Raw genomic sequence first — 14295 nt, forward strand, 5'->3', positions numbered from 1 at the left:
GCCGTCCGTACAACTCTCGGTTGGAGGAGCGTCAGCGCTCGTCTTCGAAAGGAAGGGAGGGGTATTTTCGTCCTCAAAGTTGGTGTCTGCACGTGCTAGTCTAAGTTGGTAACTTAAGTTTGTATTCCTTCATAAAAATCGCTGGATAAAAGGTATTGTCTACGGTGGTCATTTTCTCTAATTTGAGAGAATTAGCTCCAAAATGAGTAATATCCAAAGCACAAGTGAACCACACCACAAATAGCAGAGGGACAATGATTTTCGCCGTAAAAACATTTACGGCGCTTTCTCACAAGGTCAAAAAGAACTGGATATAGAGGAAATAAAAATGTCTTCTGTAACCCCTAAAAGGGTTTCAATGGTAGACATTCAATCCCTACTGCTTTTTACAATGTGGTCCACTTAATATTTGGATCTGTCTTATTTTTTGGATCAGGCTTTAAGACAAGCTTGAGAAATGGATGGACAATTTGGATATAACAAATACCTCATGATAGGACCCACATAATTTGGTGACGTCAACCCAGCATTCAGGTCGGTGGTGTGTGGTACACCCGCCAATATGGGGAACGGATTGTCTACGCACCCTGGTCGGTGCTATGTGGGCCCCACCATGATGTATGTATTTCATCCATGCCGTTCAACCATTTTTAAAGATCATTTTATATGTTAATAACTAGAATGATGGAGATATAAATCTTAGGTGGACCACATCACAGTAAAACAATAGTGATTGGATATCTACCATTAAAATACTCATAAGGCCTACTGTACTGTTTATTTGACATCCAATCTTGATTAGGTCATAAAGACCTAGATGAACCGAAAAAAACATAGATCAGCTTAATGGAAAACTTTTATGGCCCCAAAAAGTTTTTAATGGTGGACATTCATTCAACATCATGCAGTCCACTTGACATTTGGATCAACCTTATTTTTGGGCTTGTTGGATAAAATGATTTGGAAGATTGGGCGGACGGCATGGATGAAATACATTCATCAGGATGGGTCCCACGGAGCACCGGCAGGGAGTAGCCAGTCCCTTTCCCGAGGAAAGAACCTGACGACGGAAACGGATTGGCTACTCGCCCGCAACCAGCCACGGGGCTGGTGGTCGGTGCTCTGTGGGCCCCACTATGATGTATGTGTTGCATCCATTCCGTTCATCCATTTTTAAAGATCATTTTATCGCTTGATCCCCAACAATGAGTGAGATATATATCTCAGGTGGACCACACCATATAAAAACAATAGCAATTAGACATCTACCATTAAAATCCTCCAAAGGCCCACTGTCCTGTTCATTTGACATCCAATATGTTGATCAGGTCATACAGACCCCGATGAAGGGAAAAAACAAAAATTAGCTTGGTCCAAGACTTTTATGGCTCCCAAAATGCTTTTAATGGTCGACGCTCATTCAACACTGTTTCTGTAATGTGGTACACTTAAGATTGAGATATATCTCATTTTTAGTCTCACAATGTAGAATGATCTTTATAAATAGATGGACGGCATGTATGAAACACGAGTCCGGATCCTCTGCTATCAGGTCAACGGAGAATTCCTGATACCCAAATTCTCATTGGTCCACGTCACCACTTACTAAAAAAATATAAAAAATAAAAACAGCTTCGGACGCCAAACCATTAGGGTAACAGGAATTCTCTGTTGACCTGATAACAGAGGATCCCGACTCATGAAACACATATATCATGGTGGGTCGTACCTGCACCGACCACCAGCCATTGGCGGGTGCCAGGGGGAGTAGCCAATCCGTTTCCTGACTCAGGGATTGGATTTTACATATACGACATGGTGGGCCCAATAAGCATGAGTATAGTGTCTCTCCCTCCTGAAATCCATTTTCTTCCGTCCCTGAAATTCATTTTCTGCTGGTGGGTTGGTGAGAATGGAAGAAACGCCTAACAGAGGAGTAGGAGTTTCAGAGAATGGGATTGAGGAGATAGATTTGGAGCTGAGACCTGTTGAGATGCTTTCGCAGAAGACGAACGGCAACACTAACGGTGATGATGGGGTCGGGGCTTCAGGACCCATGATCAAAATCAACGCCTCTCATAGCACTAAACAGCACCAGATAACTCTTCCTGCTCATTCTACTTTTGGTTATACTTCAATCCTTCTTTTCAATTTACTTTCATGAACTAATTTGTATTTTTATCAATCTTTATGCGCTTTTGCTGCGTTTGATTGATATTCAGTGAATGCCCATGTTCATGTTGCTTTTGGAATTCTTGATTTATGTAATTTCTTTTTGATGATTGCTTGTCTGGGGGCCGATTAAATCAAATGGTTGGAACCATCCACCGTACTGGAAGCATAGACACCATGTTTTTTTTTTCCTTTTCTTTTAAATTAATTTTAATTTTAATTGATTCTGCGAACTAGTTCGAGTTGAGTCGGGACTCACCCTAGTCTGCGGTAAATTGGCCTGGCTCACCGGAGTGGGGTGGAATTGATTCTGCAAACTAGTTCGAGTCGAGTCGGGACTCACCCTAGTCTGTGGTAAATTGGCCTGGCTCACCGGAGTGGGGTGGGGGTGCGGATTCCGGGTGACTCACAGTTCCTTTCTGGATTGGTCCTGACTGAGTTGTGATTCGCCCAAATTGATGGTAGACCGACCCAATTTACCCGGTTCTTGGGGAATTGGGGGTGACTGAACTGACCTGTCCTGACCGAGTCTGAGTCAACTAGGACTAGTTGGCAATCCATGGTAGATGCACCCGATAATACTGTGACCATATAGACACACACAGATGTTCATGCACTGCCCAAGTCATTTGCCGATGGGGCATAGCATGAAAACTACACTAGCCATTCATTTGATGGTTAATGCTGAAGTGGTCAATGGTAAACTCAATGGGTGAAATTAGATGGTTAAGATTGCCCCATTAGTGTGGTTTTTTCACTATTGCCCGTCAATTGTTGTGGTACGATGATTTGGATGGTGTGAACTTATGTACATGTATGGCGTGTGTAATGGATGGTTCCCACTTTTTTGGTTTTTGGCAACAATAAATTTATTAAAACTAAAAAGAGTGGATGGGTTGCTTCCTACCACTGTGATTTTCGTACTTGCTCCATCTAAAGTCCTATAAGACTATCTCCTATAGTGCCTGCCTGGTAACTTGCTCCATCTAAAGTCCTATAAGACTATCTCCTATCGCCCCTCAATTGTTGTGGGGCGATGATTTGGATGGTGTGAACTTATTTACTATGGCATGTGTAATGGATGGTTGCCACTCTTTTTTTTTTTTGATTGGCAACAATAAATTTATTAAAACAAATAAGAGTGGATGGGTTGCCTCCTACGACTGTGATTTTCGTACTTGCTCCATTGAAAGTCCTATAAGACTATCTCCTATAGCTGCCTGCTTGGTAACTTGTCATGCCATCCCTTCTTTTCTGCCAACATGCCGCTTGTGTAGGACCTGTTCAGTGCAGGCATTAGGCCTCACCATGAAGATCGCCTGGCACAAAAGTCAGCTGATCTGCCATCAGGTGGGCCGTAGCTTTGAAATCAAATGGAAAACTAATGGTCTGAGGTAACATATAGGCGTGGTCTACTGAATGTCTGGATCAGCTTGATTTTTCAAGATGGGTCATGTTGTTTATGGGTATGGAAGTCCTACACAAGTGGCATGTTGGCAGGACAGATGGGATGGCTTGACAAGTTATGATGCAGGAACCTGTTGGTGATCAGTTCTCAAGTCCTATTTACAAAACAATGATGACCTCTATTTTATAGAAGATTGGTGTCGGGTGCTGGCTATTGAAACAAGAAAGTTGGGAGTTTTTCTGTTTGATCCCTTCTTAACTAACTCTCACATGAGATGATTAGCCTCGTATATTTTTTATTGGTTTTTTTTTATTTTTTTATTTTTTATTTTTAAATCTTTTTGTGCTATTCTATGATGTCTGAGATGGTGACTGTCAGTTCTGAAGGTACATTTTATTTTTAAGTGATTTGAGGGCCTGTCTATGTGTTTTTTGTTGTTGATTTGTACGAATACTAGCCATGCTCAAGGTAATCTCTGTAAGTGGGTAATACTTTTCCATTCCTTCAATGAAAATGCATCTGGTTTTCTTTTAGAGGAGTTATATGATAATAAAGCTGGGTATGATGCTTGATACACAGGCACTCAGAAATTGTACTCATGGCATATATTAACTGAAATGAAACTGACTATATTGTGCAGCCCACTATCGTGAAGTCACAATCTCAAGATCTGATTGGCTGAACAATCCCAACCTCTGATTTGTGTACACTGTTTTGTGGAAATAGGACTGTTGGATATTTTTACTTTTAGCCATCCAGTAAATGTCCACCAATCCAATAGTCAGATTATTGAATTTGGGCAGTTTAATTTGAATACTTGTATGCTACATGTGCAATTTCTAAGTAATTTCAAAGTGCCTGTGTACCATCCATTACACTCTGCCAAAGTATCAAAGTTTGTCTTTCTTTTTTATCACTTAAAAAAAAAAGATGATGATCTTATTAAGGCCAATGGCCAAGAAACAAAATAGAAAAAACAGAAACAAACAACAACAGGAGAAAACAAAAGAAACAAACTACAGAAAAAAGCACCCTCTAGGAGCTCACTCCCTGATATACAAAGCCACCTTATTAGAAACCCCCCGATATTTGAACCCTTTAAATTACAAAAACATTGGTTGTTTCTCTCCAACCAGATAGCCCTGAAGGCAGCCATCATCGCTATCCTCCATTTATTTCTTTCAAACGAACCTCCCTCTCCACCATGCCACACCTGAAGCAGATAAGAAACTGAGCTTGGCATCACCCAACAAACATTGGCTGATATTAGGATTCCTGACCAGACGATACGGTAGAAGGAACAGTGGATAAACAAATGATCCACTGATTCCTCGGCACTCAAGCACAAGAGGCACCTGTTAGGCATGATGAAGGACCTTTTGCACAAGTTATCAATGGTTAAGATCCAATTCCTTGTCAAAAAAAAAAAAAAGAGTCTATGCTCAAGCTTCCTTTCATTTAAATGATTTTGGTTTGATTAATTCTAGTTGTGTATAACTGTATTTATTAGATTTTGTGTGTGTTTCCTTTTGTTGTCTTCTTTTTGCAGTTGTGTTTAACTTTCCTTTGGTAACTTAATAAGCAGTTCCCCACTTCTTGTATGTGCAACTTTCTGTTTTGTTCATCTTTGGGCCTTTGGATTTTCTCATCTATGTGAACATGGTTTAAAGATGCTTTTTACTTGACCTGACTTAGTGGATATTTATTCGTATCTGTTGAGTGAGCGAGTCGTGTTCTTAACTCTGGCTTTTGGAGTTTTGTGCTCTCATTGCCGGTCCCAAGCCCAAACAAAGGAGGCAGGTTGCTTCAGGTTGGCGGCTGATGTCAAACTTTGATTACTTTTTTCCCATGATGATGATGATGATAGTATTCGTATCAGCTGGTTTGAGGACAGTTCAACCCATATTCACATCCAATGTGAATTTTGAAACATTGAGTCACACATGCAACACGACTGTTACATAAATAGTGCAATATAATAACAACTTGAAATTTTATTTGATTAATAATGAATATCTGGATAATATTTCTCCCCTTTTCCTATTTTTTTTGGGGGGGGGGGGGAATTTTCTCCAATAAGCACTCAAAAAGATTGGTCGTGGTTGAGTTGGCAAGCAATACCTATCATTGAAATGTTGTTTGTGAGTGTTTCTTTTCTTGATTAAAAGGTGACTTCTCTTCTTTCTTAGGTTTTCTATTTTTTGTTTGCCATTTTTTGGTGATTTTAGTATGTACTTTTGCATTTCTTATATTATATTAATTTGTTTTTATCTTTGTGCATTTGAGTTTTCTGGGTCGTTCTTTCTACAAGTCATTAACTAGTAACAGTGCCTGCTAAAGTTTTTGGTGAATTTGGTTAATCATGAATTTTTATATTTTAATAAAGGGAATCTGAAAGGGTTCTTGCTCGGGAGACTGGTTTGGAGCCGAAGGAACAAAAGCTTTTGTTCAGGGGCAAAGAGAAAGATGATGATGAGTTTTTGCACATGGTAGGTGTGAAGGACATGTCAAAGGTGGTCCTCATGGAGGATGCAGCCAGCAAGGAGAGGAAGCTTGAGGAGATGAAGAGAGATCAAGTGATCTCTGAAGCTCTTAATTCAGTTGCCCTAGTTAGAGCAGAGGTTGATAAGCTCTCACAAAAGGTGACTTCTAAAATTCTACCAACAACATGCTGACTGCATTGTAGTTGAGATCATAGTCTAAAAACCCAAAAACTCAGCTCGACTCAAACACTCTACCTGACTTGACTTGGTGGCTAGTAACAATAAATTAAAAATAGTAGGAATAGGAAGGAGCATTTAAATTAGTTATCTTTGTTATTATTCTTATAAAATGAGAAACCTGGCCACTAAAAATCGCACAGCTCACTGGTCTCCTGCACCTATGTTATTCTACTTTTAATTAAAAAGGCCTGAGTCACAGCAATCACGTCGAGTTGATGGAGTCTTCTTGAGTCAGGGTCAAGTCACTCTGAGATTGGAGTTTACCACTGACTAGGCTCAGAATCTTGCTAAGTTTTTTCGAGTCGAGTCAGCAAGTTTTAGAACTCTGGTTGAGATTCATGTGCTTTTCCTTTTTTTGGAAATGATGTGGCTTAGATTTTGCAGGCGTCTTCTTTGGATGCAGTCATGCATGGTGGGACCAAGGTTGCTGAAAAGGAGTTTGTGGTGTTGACTGAATTATTCATGGCGCAGTTGTTGAAATTGGATAGCTTGATGCTGAAGGAGAAGCAAAAGTACAGAGACAGAGTGAGGTAGTTTATTTTCTTCAAGTCGTGGTTGCCTTCTTTCCCTTTCTTGCATATCATGTACCTTTTCAAGCGTCTAGCTGTCATCAGTGGGTTATAGAGCTTTGTGACTTTGTATCTACTGATATAGGTATTCAGTCAGAGCTCAGCAAGGGGCTTATCATTCCATAATCGGTTTAAAGGTTTTGATCTATGCTTATACTTGAATTGCTGTGGTTGAATATAATGCAGATACTTCTTTCATGTGAATTGGAGTCTAGAGGAATTATCTGCTTCTTAGCCAAATATGCATGTGTGTGTATGCACACACATCCAGATCAGTGGTGTGAGTGCTACACCATAGGTGGAACAAGCTCCAAAAGTCTTCATCATTGGAAAATCCAATCCTTTGATCAGTATCTTGCACAGTTACAAGCAAGGGACAAGAAAGGATCAAAGGCTAAGATACCTGATAGTTGTATATGATCAGCGTATGCAGTGCCGGTGCTGGGTTCTTATTAGATACTTGTAGCGGAGCTTTAATTGAATCCTGTTTGGTTGGTTGATTATTTTTTGAAATCTTGATCCTTCTATTATATACCTATTGGGCATTAGGGCTGTGGCTAGGGTTCTAGTCAACTTGAACCTGATTGACCCAACCCGAGCATGGTCAAGGTGTTCCGTAACGATAATGATGGCTATAATGGCCACCAATGTTACCATTATGATAGGGCTATTACGGCCTCTCTCTCTCTCTCTCTCTCTCTCTCTCTCTCTCTCTCTCTCTCTTTTTTCTTTTTCTTCTTCTTCTTCTTTTTTTTTCTTTTTTTTTTTGGGGGGGCGGTGGGGGGAACCAATATTGGCCTTGTTATGGGAGCAGTTACAGGTCTTTTTTTTTTTCCCTGTAATAACCATTAAGGCCGTTACAACTTCATAACGCGTAATGGTCTCCATCATTACCATTACGTAATGGCCGTTATGGCACACCATGAGTATGGGTCGGGTCGGGTTGGGTTGGGTTGGGTTACGGTTGGAAAACTCCAACCCTGATTTAAAATCGGGTTGGGTTTGGGTTGAGCATATTCTGGTTGGGTTTGGAATAATCAAATGTGTTTGGGTTGGGCACCTCGGGTTGGAATTCGGGTTGTGTCAGGTTGCGTGTTGGGGTCCTCTTTGTGGTTGGGTCGGGCTCAGGTTGACCCTCAATCCGACTCAACCCACCCAAGTTGCATCCTTATCAGGTATGTAATGTTGTAAAAAGTATTACTGCTGTAACTATGTAAACATTAATAATTTCTTTGAATGCAACATGCTAGAAAGACTAAAAAGCATTACCTAATTTTTAAAACTAAAGATAATAGAATGGGTCAAATGTTTTAGTAAAGAACATAAATTGTGTATGCATAGCGTGTTGTAATAGAGATACCTTACCCATATCTGTGCCATGGATTCTGAGAAATGGTCAGCATACTGTGATTGTCCACATTCAATGGAGGAAATGCCCCAAACATTGGATGTTTAGGTCATTGTCCATTGCGGGACCATCAGATCAATCTTCTTGATCTCTGAACTGTGGGCTCCACTTGTAGGAATCAAGTCCAAGGAATGACTTTTCAAAAGCATTCGGAACTTCAATTTGGAAAAGTTCCTTTGCATAGAAGGGGCTCTTCTCGTGCTTCAACTGGCCAAGGTGATGGTGATGTCGAGTCAAAGCTCTTCCATTTGCGGGTGGTGTCCCAACCTGACAGTGTTCCATGTGAATGTCTTGAAGGATAGTAATAAGTAGTATGGTTAGTAAAGTTTCTCTCATCCTGGAAGACTTGGTGAAAATGAACCAGAGTGTTTTGCAGGATGGTTGGATTATGAAATGGAAGGAAAGGTTTTTGGGCTTCTTGTTTGGTGTTTTCCTAGGCAAGTTTTAATAACGGTTTACGAAGTTGGAAAGAAGGGATGATGCAGTGTCTAAAAGGTTGTTTCTAAATAAGGGCATCAAGAGAAGTTAACACAAACTGCAAAACTTTGCTCCTTTATAGAATAGAATGAAAGAACGTATTTGTTTGGGAATTTGGAAGATGGTGTCAGTCGTGAGGCTTTATGTATTGGGAATTCTTTTTGGAAGAAGGTGTCAGTCGTGAGGCTTTATGTATTGGGAATTCTTTTTGGAAGATGGTGTCAGTCGTGAGGCTTTATGTATTGGGAATTCTTTTTGGCTAGGATTTCTGTTTAGCAAATTCTTTTGTTATCTCTCAAAAGAGCAAAAGTTCTTAATGTGATATAAAGCTTTACTAAGTGCACACACATGGAATAAAGCTTACATGCATGCCACACATGTGCCAGCATGGCACATAGGTGCAAGATCCAATCCATCCATTGGGTTGGCCCAACCTTCTACATATTTACCTAAAAATAAGTCTGGTCCACTCAGCACGCGGGTCCTAGTACTGGAAACATGTGGATGGGTTAGAAAACTCCAGCCAAGTTTTTCAGATCCATACATTTGTTTTGCAAAGAGTGGCCCACCTGATGAGTGGATCAACCTGATTCTTGGGCTAGGGCATCAAAAGAGCAGTTCCTTTCTGATGGATGGATTGGATCTTGGACCCATTGTGCCATGCTGGAACATGTGCGACGTGTACATGAGCTTTATTGCACTCGCTTCGCTGCGTAGCAGTGCTCTATGATATAAGTTGATCTTGTGATGTTCTAAGAAACAAAGGTGAAGGCTATCAGTGGAGATTTCTAAAATCAGTTTTTGGGTGGCCCAGGTGGTTGATCAATGCCTTAGTCTAGGATATTGAAAAAGGGGAGTTGTTATTTGCTTAGAAATGTGGTGCAGTTTGAAGAAGCTAATGTGAGATAGTGTTAGATCTCATCTTTTGTATTTCCACTTTCCAGCTATTCCTATTCTTTTATCTTTTACTTAATTGTATCAAGGGTACATACATATATGGCTTCTCGAATTAACACCACAATATGGAGTCAGCAAAAATAGATGCAACTCAATGAAGGCTTGGAATCCCAAAATCTCTTCAGCATCAAGATGTCTTCATAATCTCACTATCAAATGATGACTTTTATTGATGGTAGCAACTCAATGCATGCTCCTTGAAAATTTATATTTGGTCTGCTTACTTTATCCTAGGATATGTCGAAGGAACTCCAAGGGAACACTAATGTCCTCATATTATACTAATGCTATTTTAATCCAAGGAAATGCTGATTAAGGTGCCGTAGTGCTCATTAATCTATATAGTTATCTAATATCTAATGAACAGCTTTGCTTAGCCCACACGTGTCCAAGTCAACTAATGTGCCCGCCACCAAATATGCCAGCATGGCGGACGAGTGCAATATCCAAGCCATCCATCAGAAGGGTACCACTGTCTGGAGTTGCTGTCCCGTGAATCAGGTGGGCCACAATTGACTAAACAAATTTATGGTTGTGAAAACATCAGGCATTGTTTTACCTGGCAACTTATTTCTAATATCATGGCATGCCTACTGAATGGGCCACCTTTATCGTTGGGCAGTAAAATCTACACGGTGAGGTCCACCTGATGGATGGCTTGGATATTGCTCCTGTCCACAACACTGGTGTATGTGGTGGCGTGTGCATGGCTGATTTGTACACATGTGAGGGCTTGGCAAAGCTCTCCAATGGATATTGAGAAACTTCCATAACACTATTGCGTTTTAAATCGTTGAAGCATAAGTGAAGGCAATGGCTTATGCTGCAAGCACGATAATCTTAGTTAACTGATGGAAGAAATTTTTAATTAGGCCAGAGAACCTATTTTTTCCCTAGGAGAATTGAATCAATAACTACACCTCCTCCAATCATGTTTCCATGAGGGCATGAATTATATAGGTTGCATGCTAATTTTCTCCAGATGATGGAACATAGGCTTTTCAAGAAGCCAAGTTTTGGTTACAGGTAAGCAAGCTAGAAATGGTTGATGTATGTGTTACTTATCTGTGGATCTAGCTCTTATACTCGACTTCCAAACCTTATGCTATGGGCCCACAAATAGATATTTAATATTTTAGTAGTTTTCAATGTTAAAATGTTTCACACATTTTTATCTCTGAATTACTTATTTTTAATGGCTCTATAGTACTTAATTATTTATGTTAAGAAATAACTCAGAATATAAAAAACTTAAATTACTTTTATGTTATTTTTAGTTATTTCTTAATAAAATATTCAAGCATGATGGAATCACATCCACCATGGATATCTTAACCACACCACTGTCATGTCATATTGAGATGGGAATCCTGAGGGATTTTATTCATCAAAATAAATAAATAGATAAATAAAATCCAGAGGCATTTGAAAGGTTCCGTATATCATAGATTGACATAGATTCCAGCTTGAGGGAGAGCTTTACAAAGTGAATATTGAGGTGTTGTAACACAAAGATGTGGCAGTATTGTTTCTATGGAGGCAGTTTGAGCATTCCTTGTATTATTTTTTTTCTTATATGAACTCATACTGGATCATTAAATCAGTTCGTTTTTCCTCCAAAGTTTGGTCCCTATCTATTCCCTCGAAATTGAAGTACTGTGATCTAATTATAAATTTATAATTACAAAAATATTTAAAATTAAGAGATTTTCTAATAAGTATGTCTTAATTCTTGATGTTGCTTTTCTTTTTTGTACTATCCAATTAAATGTTGTTAAACAAGTTTTTACTTTTGCCAAGAAGATTGGTACATGCAGTTGGATGCACAGTTTTTCAACTTTTTTGTACGTAACGATAGAGAATTAGAATCAGTTTTCTATGAGATTTAAATAAAATGGTCCTGCATTTGAGAGTTTATGATTGGGTTGTATAATACAAAATAATAAAATTTTTGAGTTTGTTGCATTGCTTATTATTGTGCAACAGTGCATAGAAAATATTAACAAATACTTGTTACCTTGGAAGCCATGCATGCTAAGTTGGATGTTTGGATGTGAATCTTGATCTCAGCAATATCTTAGCCTGGAAATTTCTTCAGTGATTTTCAAATTTTGAGGTTCTTATGATATTTATTGGGAAGATCTCGTTGAAAATAAAATCTTAAAAAAATCATTGTAAATAAATAAATAAATTTAAATTGTGTGTAACAAATTCTTTAAATTTTCAAGTTAGTATTTGCATAAAAACATGATATTTAAAATCTGCCAATATTTTGAAAATGTCGTGATAATCTCTTGATATTATTGTTTAGCCTATTTTTTGCAATATTTTCAAAATTTCAGTGATATTTGTCACACTGGTTTTCTGCTTCAGTTTTTGCTACCTCAGTAATATTTTTGTGTCATAAAATGGCATTTTCCATGTAAGAGAACTTTGGAATGGCAAGGGTGACATCTCAAAATTGAATGATCTCACCTGCTCTAACTGAAAATTGGTGGTGTGACAAACAAGTGTGAAAAAAAAGAAAAAAGAATGTATATTCATCTAGAGTTTTTCTAAATCCACAAGAACCTCTATACATGGTGACTGGCATGTGTGTGTGACATCCAAGGTGGTCATCAGGCGGACCCCATCGTGCAGATTTTCTGACCAAAAAATCATTCTAATCTCTTCATCAGGTTGGAAGAGTTTATGGAAGAAAATGGTTTTAAAAGGTCTCTGATTTTCCACAATTTATGTACGCATGTGATCCGCATGGTGAGTGGACCAGATTGATTTTTGGTCCGGGTCATCTACATGGTGGTGTCCACCTGATGCAACTTTCAGATATCTATGCATATTCCAGGCTGGCATGTGTACCCGCTTGTTGGTGCTGTGTTCTGCATTGTCTTTCTGCATTAACGTTTTTAAATTCCCTGCACAGGTTCGCTGTGTGCAGAACTGTGTGGAGGCCCTTGACAAGCTAAAGGCCAGAAACTCCAACCCATTTATCAGTAGCAGCAATGCTGTGTCTACGCTGACCAAATGGGCAACGTTCGATTCTGGAGTGGGAAGCCCGAATGCTTTTCCAACATTGTCATTTTCTTGCAAAATAACCCATGACTGGGAACGGTTTGACTAGCCCAATTCTCTCCGCTATTCGGGTTTGTACTCCTGCCATGAAAATTTATATAGCATATGAACATATAATAGATAATGCTGTTATTTTCTTGATAGATCAGATTTCTGCTTTAACTGAGGCCTCCATGTTTGTAGAGAAGGATTCTATTAAACTATGAGCAGTCAATGCACACTCTTTAGAAATTCTTTTGTCACAAACAGCTTCCTCATCCAAGTGAATTGAATTATAGTAACTCATTTACTGAGAGGAAATGACCGAATTTTCATTACCTTAGTATTAGGTGGGCTTTCTTTCTTGGAGCTGAAATACTTGGCCCAAGAGCCATACATACCTCGGCCTAAAATTTAAGTCCATTTATTAATTGGGTTGTGTTGGGCTGCATTTGAGAGCCTGTTAACCTAGCCCAGCTTGTTTAAGATTTCACTGTTTTTTTTTTCAAGATTGGGCACACCAAACAAAAAATCTAGATCTTGTACAAAACAGGGCGGCAAGACGAGGCTTGGGCTTGTTTGTTTTGGCCGGTGATTGTCCCAGGCCACTCAGGCATGGGTTTTACTTTGTGGGCAGGCTTAGACAGACATCGGCCCAGGCCAAACGGAAGTGGATTGCGTCCTGCCCCGCAGGCAGGGCTGTGGGACCCACCATGATGTATGGGTTTTATTTACGCCTGTCCTCCATTTTTCCATGTCATTTCAGGGTATGAGCCCAAAATGAAGCAGATCCCAGGCTCAAGTGGTTCATACAACGGGAATTGAACGCTCACCACTAAAAACTTCTTGGGGGCCAGAGAAGTTTTGGATCAAGTTGGAGTTTATGTTTTCCCTTTATCCAGGATTGTGTGACCTTATGAACATGTTAGATGGAAAATGAACATCATAATGGGCCCAAGGAAGGTTTCAACAGTGGGCATCATTATCACTGCTGCATCTGAAATTGCAATAGGATTGTTGTTACCGAAGTATGGATATATGACCAAATGTCTTAAAGGGGGGGTGAATAGGACTTTTAAAACTTTAATTTTTTTTAACTGAAAATTTTATCAATTTTAACATGAGTTAAGTAGGGTTATCACAAAATCAACTTAGTGAAAATCTAACTACTGCATCATATCAAACATGTATTGTATATAATTTAAACATTCAATCAGTCAATACTTATGAGCACAAATAATCATCACAAATACAACGATATATAGTAGTTCGACTATGTGCCTACTCTGCTCCTAGTTGACGCACTCCCCCTTGGAGTGTGCTAGATTTCACTCTCAAATGGTTTTATATTAGGTTGACTGTTAACCTTCACAACTTACACAAGGTTACCTAAGGAGTCTATACAAGACAACCTTAGAAGCTTACACAAGGCAAATAAGTCCTACACAAGGACATACTAGGAGCCTACGCAAGGGAACCAATACTTACACAAGGTAACCAATGCCTACACAAGGCAACCACAAGTGCTTA

General features: G+C 39.3%; 1 pseudogene; it reads left to right on the forward strand.

The window, feature by feature from the left end:
- Positions 1 to 1881: 1881 nt before the first annotated feature.
- Positions 1882 to 13032, forward strand: LOC131239816 (BAG family molecular chaperone regulator 4-like; annotated as a pseudogene).
- The last annotated feature ends 1263 nt before the right edge of the window (positions 13033 to 14295 follow it).

This window comes from Magnolia sinica, chromosome 3 (genome assembly GCF_029962835.1).
Source record: "Magnolia sinica isolate HGM2019 chromosome 3, MsV1, whole genome shotgun sequence".
Taxonomy (NCBI): Eukaryota; Viridiplantae; Streptophyta; class Magnoliopsida; order Magnoliales; family Magnoliaceae; genus Magnolia; species Magnolia sinica.